This window comes from Micromys minutus (genome assembly GCF_963924665.1).
Source record: "Micromys minutus genome assembly, chromosome: 13".
NCBI classification, from domain to species: domain Eukaryota; kingdom Metazoa; phylum Chordata; class Mammalia; order Rodentia; family Muridae; genus Micromys; species Micromys minutus.
Window position 1 is genome coordinate 23,818,478 of NC_137982.1, and position 10,823 is coordinate 23,829,300.

Genomic DNA, 10,823 nt, shown 5'->3' on the forward strand with positions numbered 1-10,823 from the left:
TGTTACAATATTTACTCAAGGAGAAATCAGGATTTTATTTCATCCTTCTATATTGTTTATGTGATGTAGTTTAAAATTTTTTGTATAATTTCATATTGGTCATAGTTATAGTTCACATGGACAGGCTTTTCTCATGTACATAAATATTACATAAAAATACTGAAAACCTGGTGTAGAAATACTTCATAAAGTTTCTTATCTGGGTGAAACTAAAGGTAGTGTAGTATTGCAGAACATATGTTTACTTAGTGTTTAATCACATTTCACTTGAGACCAAGGTTGTGTCATCATTATTTATATTAGGCAAAGCACTTAACTTTTTCTGTGTTCCATTGTAAAGATGCCACCAATCCTTGTGAAATGTGAAACTGAGGCAGTTGTTGGGATTATACAATTTTGCCACAGTAAAATTAAAAATGTTCCAAAAGCAAAGATTTAAAAATAAAATAGTGATAGGTAGGTCCCACAGACCTTTCACCAAGATTCTATAATCTGTTAATACCACATTGCACCTTGGTACTGAGGATGCTGGGAGAAAGAAATGGAGACTTTGTATCCAGTGGAAGGCCCAGGTGGGTTCAGGAGGAGGCACTTTGTGCTCTTACCATGCATGGCCTTGAGAACTAGGTAGCTCTGGAGCTGGCTCCCCTCAGAACTCTTCCTTCCGGCTCACTGTTTTGTGGCATTTCTTAGACAAGCAAGGAGAGCTGGATTTCTCCACCTTCCTGACCATTATGCACATGCAAATCAAGCAAGAGGACCCAAAGAAAGAAATCCTTCTGGCCATGCTGTTGGTAGACAAGGAGAAGAAAGGTTACATCATGGCTTCCGAGTTGCGGTCGAAGCTCATGAAACTGGGAGAGAGAGAAGCTCACTCACAAAGAAGTGGATGTTCTTTTCAAGGAAGCGGGCATCGAACCAAATGGCCAAGTGAAATATGACACATTTATCCAGAGGATCACCTTTCCTGTTCGTGACTACTGAAGGAGCCGGGATCAAGGGAGCAGCAGATGAGAGCCTCTGGGGTCTGAAAACCTAGACCAAAGGTTTTTGTAAGGGAAGCCTAGAGATGTCAAATGCAACAGTAAGACCATATGGCACAGTCACTGCAGGGGATAAATACCAATAAACGCGTTGGCCATGGTATTGGATGCCTATAATAAGAGATCTTGATTTTGGTACTAACATTAGTCTAGCCCTTTGCAGCATGAAAGGGCCTGTGATGTGTAGTCAGTGTTGTGAGCCAGCGCTGGCTCTGCAGTGTCACCGCCCCCACGATTGTACTTCTCAAAGCCTTTGGACCTCACAAAGATGAAGATTTACTAGAAAATAAATGGTTGTAAATTTGAGAGCACGTGGGAAAAATAAAATAAAATAGTATCATGGGAGTCATAAAGGAAAACAGTTATGATATATAGTTTTCAAAAACTCAGTATTTATTGATTTTGAAGTCATTATTTTAAAATGCATCCTCAAAATTCTTTTGGATCTTTTAGTGAAGATGTGTTAACATATTTTCACATTTTGTAGGTTCTACTTTTTTCATGTCTAAGTAATTGTTTATAATATGTGACTATTGAATACTTTTAAGATTTACTCAGAATGGGGCCTACCTTCTAACTGTCATGGGCAAGCAAGGGTAATCACAGTAGTCTGTAATAGTTTGGGAGTCTTTTGAACAGATCTGGCCAACAACTCAAAAGAGGGAATCTCATGCCTGGTGTTGTTTTCTTAGGTTGTCTTGAGTTTTGCAGGAGCATTGTCAGTCCATATGAAAAAGCATTCAGTTAAACTATATAATTCAGAATATATATACAAGCTTACAGGTATAATATGGCTTTTCCATTAGGTACATAGTTGATAATATCATTTCTGAGGACTTATTCAGAGGCCCTTACTGTTCCTTTACCTTCTTCTGTTCTTTATTCCCTCCTCATAATTACTATTAGAGCCCCACCCTCTCTCCTCCCCGTCTCCATATTAGATCACTAAATATACCTGATATTCCCCTTTGTGAGTCTCCGGTTTTGTTCCATGGTTTACATTTCTGCTCTTGTGCCAGCAGCACATATTTTTATCGGCACAACTCTGTAGTCTATGTTACACTGACATGGTAATCTCTAATGTTTCTGATTTTTTTGTTTTTGTTGTTTTTCTGTCTTATCCAGCATCTTTTGTGATTTTATATAAAATTTAGGATAGTTTTATTTTTTTTTATTTCTGTGAGTAATTTGATGGGGATTTTGGAATGGGATTGCATTATATCTGTGAATAGCTTATGGAAAAAAAGGTCATTTCCTAATATTAATTCTACCAGTCAGCATGGGGTATCTTTCCAGTTTCTAGTGTTTTTTTTTTTCCCTATCTTTACAAATTTAAAGTTTTTATTGTAGAGATGTAGCAGTTCCTTGGTTGTGTATTCCTGTATTTTTTATTTACTTAGAGGACATTGTGAATGGCGTATGTCCATGTTCTCTTCTTCGTTCTTGTTGCTGGTGTATAGAAAGTTCTTGTGTCCTGCCACGTAGCTCCAGTTATCCTTCTAGACTTTTTTTTTTTTTTACAGTTTTTGGTGCTCTGATGTATACTGTCCTGAGATTTGCAATTAGAGGTAGTTTGACTCCTTTCCCTCTCTGTATCCCTTCTTGTGCTTTACTGATCTATGTAGTGGTGGAGCACAGTATTGAAAAGTAGTGGGGAGTAGGGAGAGGGACCATCAGTGCTTCCTCGCTGACTTCATTTGCTGGGTTACACTGTGTCTCCATCTTGGATGATATTGGCTGTACATTTCTCATCTGTAGATTTAATTTTTTTTTCTTCTAGCTAGTCAGGAATTCAGCCAGAAAATTAGAGGGTGAGGTTCTGCAGTTCAAAGCTGTAGGATTATCGGGCACAGTTGTTCTTTTTCACCACTGAACAGCTGTCCTCATTTTAAGAAGATTGCTTTGGAGAGGATGTATGGAAAGGTTTGTGGATGTTTTGTATGATTAGACCAGAAGGACTCGAGGTAGTGCTGTTGGCATCTAGCTTAATAGAGATCAAAAGTGCTGCTAAGCATTATACAGTGCTCAGCACGGACCCCAACAGAAAAGAATCAACCAGTTTAAAATGCAGGTGCTCATGGAAGCAGGAGGAAGGGGAGAGGGGATGGGGGATTCCAGAGGGTAAACCAGGAAAAGGGACAACATTTGAAATGTAAATAAAATGTCTAATAAAAGAGAAGAGAAAAATGCCATTGCTGTAAGGCTTTAGACAGCTCTATACTTCAGAACTGGGAGAAAGACCCAGACCTCCTGAAGCCATCTCCTTCCTTGATGACCTATTTCTCTTTGTGTCAGGACCTCAGATCACCAGAGCCAGTGAAGAATCTCCATTTGTTAGATTCCTTTGGTTTTTCTTTTCCTCCCTCTCCCCATTTTAGAAAGGTTCTTAAATTGCAACCAAAGCTCAACTAAAATTCACTATTAAGCCCAAACTGCCTGGCCATACTTCTTCCTGCACCTCTTGTGTGCTAGGATTATAGATGCCTGGTTGTTATGTTCTTCGGAATTGCAGAGCCATTGCATTTATAATTCATATGCTCTGATGTTTTTTTAATACAGCACTAAGAAATACCCATTGTTTTCACATTAATCACTTTGTTTGAAATTCATTCAGTACATATTAACAGTGTAATATGTAACATTCAGTACATATTAATATCAAGTCAAGCATACCATGGAGTTTAAGAATAAAGTCTTAAAGAAAATGCAGTGTAAAAAGAAAATGGAACCTAATATATGTAAACTAATGAAAATTGTTATCTTGAATAGAGACAGACATACTGATCTATCTAAAATTGATAATATAAAAATCTAAATGTCCAAAAACCGGAAATATTTGAGTTCTTTATAGTATCATATTTTATATGTAATAAATATTTATATATATAATCTATATAAAATTTTATGTTTATGCCATATTATTTACTGTGAATAGTTGGTTCCTGCTTATTAACTTTTAAATATATGATATACCTATGTAGCTATAGTATTAACAGGCAGTATTGATCCCAGATGGAGGATGTTGACAGGGATATTTCCATTATGAGCAGAGTTTATATTCATAATGTTTTATTCAAGACAATCAGAAAAAAACAGTTGTGGAAGGGGTTTTGATGATACTGATAGCTAAATGGTTAAGGCAGTCAGAACAGAATAAAGTCAGACTGAAGAAGTCATTGGAAAAGAAACAGATTACAATTAGTCTATAAAATGGTCATTAAAGTTTATAAAATGTACAAAGTTTATGTAAGATATATAATATAGCATATCATATTTTATATAGCCTTCTCAAAGAAGTTATAAGCATATAAAATAGAAATGTTTTTTTTTTCTTTTTTTCTTGATCTTCACACAGTCTGTGGGTTGTTTCTGGGGTGTTCAGAGCTTTTCTGGGGTTAGTATCCCATTATCAGTGACTGCATAATATGTCTGTTCTTTTGTGACTGGGTTATCTCACTCAGGATGATATTCTCTAGATGCATCCATTTTCTTGAGAATTTTGTTAGGCCATTGTTTCTGATAGCTGAGTAGTACTCTATTATGTAAATGTACCACAATTTTTATATCCATTCATCTACTGAAGGACATCTGGGTTCTTTCCAGCTTCTGGCTATTATAAATAGAGCTGCAATGAACATTGTGGTACATGTGTCTTTGTTGTATGTTAGAGCATCTCTGGGGTAAATGCCCAGAAGTGGAATAACTGGGTCTTCAGGTAGTACTATGTCCATTTTTCTGAGGAACCGCCAAACTGATTTCCAGAGTGGTTGTATCAGTTTACAACCCCACCAGCAGTGGAGAAGCGTTCCTCTTTCTCCACATCCTCGCCAGCATCTATTGTCATCTGAGTTTTGGATCTTGGCCAATCTGACTGGTGTGAGGTGGAATCTCAGGGTTGTTTTGATTTGCATTTCCCTGATGGCTAAGGATGTTGAGCACTTCCTTAGATGTTTCTCAGCCATTCGATATTCTTCGATTGAGAAATTTTTGTTTAAGTCTTACCCCATTTTTTAATAGGGTTGTTTGATTCTCTGGTGTCTAGCTTTTTGAGTTCTTTGTATACCTTGGATAGAAAGAATATATTTTAATTAAAATAGAAGTGTATCATACCCCCTTTCCTTTCTACAGCTCCTCCCAGTTTTTCTCCTATCTCCTCAAATTAATAACCTCTTTTCCTATATTATTGTTACATATACACATATGTGTATGTATATGTACCCACAAATACTTAATTACAGCCTTATAAAATGTATTTGTATACTTTTATGCAAAAATGCTTAAAAATCTGTACATTTATCTTTGTTTTTTAAAATAAAGTTTTAAAAAAGAAACATGTGGAGAAATATTTAATTAATGAATAAATGCATATGTCTTACTAATTGAAGGAAAAAATAGAAATGGTGAAAAATACTACTTAAGAATAAATTCTTTTAAGGCTCTGTTTTTCTGAATCATCTTTTTTTATCTTTTTATGTTGTTTTAAGGTAACTTCAGGAACTGTGTATTGGATCTTAACTAAATCACAATGTTTGAAGTCAGAAGATCATGATCAGTGAGTAGGATTTGTCAACTTACTATTTTCTGGATATGACAGTAGAGAAAGTACGTCTCAGTTGTTTATATAGTATTCTTTACTTGATTCCAGTGTTTAATAGGAGGAAAAAAGTATGTAAATGGTCCTGAGATTTCTAAGTTTAAAGATGAAGAGGATTTTTGAAGAAATTACCTGGAAGATGACAGCAAGGAAGATAGGAGATGGGAGTATGACAAGGAAGGAAGGAAGGAAGGAAGGAAGGGGAAGGAAGGTGGGAAGGAAAGAAGGCAGGAAGGAAGGTAGGGGGGAAGGAAGGAAGGAAGGAAGAAAGGAAGGAAGGAAGGAAGGGGAAGGAAGGAAGGTGGGAAGGAAAGAAGGCAGAAAGGAAGGTAGGGGGGAAGGAAGGAAGGAAGGAAGGGGGAAAGAAGGAAGAGGGGAAGGAAGGTGGGAAGGAAAGAAGGGGGAAGGAAGGAAGGCAGGCAGGCAGGCAGGAAGGCAGGCAAGAAGGCAGGCAGGAAGGCAGGCAGGCCAGGGCAGTGAGAGTGGGTGGGTGGAGGAGCACCCTCATAGAGGCGGGGGAAGGGCGATTCTGGAGGTGAAACCGGGAAAGGAGATAACATTTGGAATATAAATTTAAAAAATATCCAATAAAAGGAAAAACAAAGGAAAAAAAAAAACATAGTTTTCCACTCCATGACAATTTATTTATTGTATTTTATTTAGATCAGTTGGATAAAATATGGTTAAAAGAGAGAGATCTTCATAAGAAATACATGTGTGTTGATAATCCTTGAAAAAGGATTCATTGCAGCATAAATACCCTAAGTCAAGTTACTACCAGGATAATGTGTTCTTTCTGGAACAGACCTGACCATATTGTTCTGGGAGGATTGTGGAAGCACTTTGGAACTGTGGGCTAGGAAAGCCACTTGGTGTTGAGAGCTCTGTAGGAGCCTGGAAAAATAACAATGTTGAAAGCAGGAAAGACTATGGAAACCTGGCTGGTGACATTTCAGAGGGAAGCAAAGACTATCAGGCCTTTACTGTGAAGAAGATGTGGTGTCTGGGCAGATGGAGCTGAAGAGTAGCCTGTGATCAGCAAGAGACCAGAACCACTAAAGTGAAACCTCTGCTCTGCTGGGGCTGGGGCTGGTCAGTTGGGGCTGAAGTGTCAGCTGTGATTAAGAAGAGACCAGGATTGTGAGGTGGGATGTTCTGGTGTTTCTTAACGGTCAGCACAAAGAAGCTGTCTTCCAGGAGTGACCAATTTAGTATCTCATGCTGGTTGCTGACCTTTAGCATAACTGGTCCAGGTAGTACTGGTGCTTAAGGCATAAAAGGGTATGAAGAGCAGCTGAGGTTGGCAGAGATGATTTTCTAAATAGAACCCAGGAGACACGTTTGGTGAAAAGCAGTGCAGTTGCAGCAGAAGACCCTAGCATTTTGCATTTGACTGTACCACGAGATGACTGCTTAAGACAGCAGCAGGCATGGAGTGGAGCTAGCCTAGGTCATCACTGGATCCCAGACTTTGGTTACTCAGGTTTAACATTGGAATTGGACTTTGGCTTTGATTGTTCAGATGTAACTGTGAACTGAGTTTTCCCTCTTGAAGATTTTCACTTTTTATTTTGTAGGACCTACAGTGGAGAGCTATTGGATTTTAAAAGGGACTGAATTTTTCTAATGTTCAAATTTTCAAAAATTGGGGGACATTTTAAGTTTGTGTTTTACACTTTATTGTTACACTGTATTATTGTATTGTCGTTATTAATGTATGGTTTGGGGGATGGACAAGAAAAGAAAGGCTGTGGCTTAACAATGAGCTATGCATGTGTCAAGTTAGCAAAGCCTCAGTCGTCTTGGCTAATTGTGTAAGAACTTGAAACAGGCTAGATTAATCCTGACATGTCGGAACTGCAGTGGTGAAAATACCTCCATAAGATTGGCCTGGCAGCACCAATGTATCCTACAGGCAAGTCGCTGCCGGGTAATACTGATGAATGCTTTTCTCGTATAGTGCCATGCTTTGTACTTTCAGCTCCAGGAACACTTTTCAGTAGAGGTAAAGCTTCTAGTTCGACAATAGCTTAACCTGTAAATGTTTTATGCCATCAGCTAACCATTTAACCCATTCCTGGCACTTGGGGCATTAGATTATTCTAATGTGGGTACTGTCTTTCCTGTTGTTTAGTAAGGTCATATAGATTCCTTTCATATATTTATATGTTTTAGAAAAATTCTCTAGTAATAGTTTTCCATGTTGACTTTCCCCCTATATAGTAGTAGTTATCACTCCCTGTATTCCCTCATTAATTCTTCTCTCTTCCCCCTATTTAATTCACCCCTAATCTCCCCCAAAACAGTATGTACTATGTTTCCCTCCTTGCCAGATCCCTTCCTCCCACTTAGTCCCTTACTAAGTATCTTGTCTCTGTGGCCATTTGGATTGTATAGCACATACTGAAAACTTAAAAGCAAATATCTACACTAAAAAATGTATACACTACTTGTCTTTTTGGTCAGATTTACCTAACTCGGGATGATTATTTCTGGCTGTATCCTTTTACTTGCAAAACTTTTTAATTCCATTTTTACTAGTTGCTGAATAATATTCCATTTGTAAATGTACCATATAGTCTTTATTTATTCGTTGCAATTGCTAGCTATCATGAATAGAGCAGCAGTGAACATGGATGGCCTAATATCTCTGTAATTGGATATCGAGTCACTTAAGTTTATGCCCAAGAGTAGTGTAAAAGACGTGGATCCTCTTTTCTAATCAAGTCTGTTAATCTGGACTGGGGGGTTTAAATCATCATTGCTGAGAGTTGTTAATGAGCAGTGTTTATTGATTTTTGTTATTTTGTTGTGGCGGTGTGGTTATTTTAAACCCCGTTTGATTTACAGTTTCTGGATTATGTGTTCTATATGTCCTCTTCAATGTAGTTAATCTCAGAAGTCCCTTTCTAGTGCCTTCTATAAAGCTGGATTGGTGTCCAGGAATTGCTTATGTTTGTTGTTATAAGTGCAATGTTCTTCTTCCTCCACCTACTGTGACTTATAATTTTACAGTGTATATTGTCTAGTCTGGATTCTTCCGTCAGTTTGCAGAGCTCATCAGCCTTACCTTCCTGGCTTTCAGAACTTACAGTGAAAAGCCAGGTGTTGTAGCCTGATTGGCCTGCCTTTCTGTGTTACTTGGATTTCCTTGTGGGTTTTAATATTCTTTCCTTGTATTTCTATTATTTTTTTTTATTTTCACACCCTTTATCATCCTTTCTCTTCTTTATTAACCTCTTTTTCTTCTTTGTTTTGTCACAAGCACACCCATTGGCTTTCTCTATTTATAGTGTGGTACATAAAGACTCTATTTTTAGATGATCACCCTAGAAATGTCTTCATGTGTACTATACAGTTATATGCATACTTGTATTACCTAGCTAAGCAAAACAACCCCCTTAGACCAAAACCTTTTAACTGTTCACCCTTTCTCAAGTTTCATATCATTCTTTGTCATTTTAAAGCATATGAAATGTTTAAAATTGTTATAGAATGTTAAGGTTGGTTTTACCTAAACATACATTTACCATGTTTTTTTTCTTATCGTATGTCTTAATATTTCAGATCTGTTATTTTCCACATGGCTGGACAGATATCAGTGATTAGAGTAATAGATCCTCTTAATCTTTATCTCTAAATAATCTTGTTTTACCTTTTTTGCTAGTAAAAATTTTCTGATAAAAATTTATGTAGTGAGTGAATCTCTTTAATATGCTCAATTTTATTGTCCCTTTCAAGAGTTAAGTTATGAATCTCAGTGATTTTACTCATTAATCTTAAATGTATTTAGTCATTTAACTCTTAAAATGTGTTTTTATTATTTTGTGAATTTATTTGTAAATACACTTTTGTTACATCATTTCTACTACTCCCTTTCCTTCTTACACTTCTCAAATTCAATTGTTTTTAATTTCACATATGTGTATATCTGTACATATATATATATATATATGTGTATATATATATATATATATATATATATATATATATATATATATATATCCACACATACATACAAATGAACACATGTTTAATGCTGAAAAGTCAGTACCCACCAACTGTCTGTGAAGAAAACTGATTGCTTTTCTTTGGGTATTCTTTATTACTGCTAGTTCTTCATCTAGTACCAGGCCCTCTGAAGTGACCTTCTGTCAGTGCTGACAGAAAACTGGTATGAGTACAGCTATTGAGTCACTAGAGACACGTTGGTAGGTCTGTCATTGTCATGGATGTAGTTTATAGATCTGGTTCACACCAGGTATTCTCAGTCTTAGCATGCCAATACTTGATTTCTGATTGGTGGACATATTAAGATAAATTTAGGAGATTGACCTTGCTAGAGGGGGTTTGTTACTTCAAAGATTTGATGTTTCAGAAATCTTAGGACATTGAATTTGTTTTCTGCTTTCTTTTTATGGCCTAAGAAATAAGTTCTTATCTTCTTGATCCAACCTTTCTTCCTGCTTGCTGGCAGCCCTCTCTGTGGTGATGGACGCTACCTCTAGGGAAACATAAACCCAAATAAATGTGGCTTGTTATCAGATGCACAGGTCTAATCCCAGCAACAGGAAAGGAACTAATACAACAGACTTTACAGATGGGAAAAATATTATTGTCTGTTCTTGCTTGGTGGCTTATGTAGCTAGCACCTGAACCTGAGGCCAACTCCTCGTGTAGGAAGCTTCTAAGGCAGTGCCAGCTGGATTTCTTCTCCTACCCTCTACCAGATTGTGTTGTCTTCAACAATTGGGCATGTTCTACCAAGCAGGCAAAAGCACTGGTAAGAACCTATATTTTTTAGAGCTCATTTAAACCTTCTGACCAACAACTTGCTTATAGCTGTTTTTTGGTTTTGGTTTTTGGTTGTTATTGTTGTTAGATAGGTCTAGGAAGAAGCAGTATCCTGCTGTGTGGAGTAAATCTTAAAATTGCTTTTGTGTGTGTGTGTGTGTGTGTGTGTGTGTGTGTGTGTGTCTATGTGTCTACATGTGTGTGTATATATATATATATATATATATATATATATATATATACATATATATATATATTTAAATATGCTTATAAAATAATAGGTTCGCCAATGGCTTTTTTAGAATTCCTTAGTGTAATCCTCTTCCTGGGTGTTAGCCCTGCCTCAGTTCGGTTCCCCCACCACACCTTTATCCTATGAGACTCTTCTCTTG

General features: G+C 37.0%; 1 pseudogene across 1 annotated transcript; it reads left to right on the forward strand.

The window, feature by feature from the left end:
* The first annotated feature begins 698 nt into the window (after window positions 1-698).
* On the forward strand, window positions 699-984 carry LOC308428638 (calmodulin-like protein 4; annotated as a pseudogene). Its single transcript has one exon. The product of its transcript is annotated as a calmodulin-like protein 4 (transcript).
* Window positions 985-10,823: the final 9,839 nt, after the last annotated feature.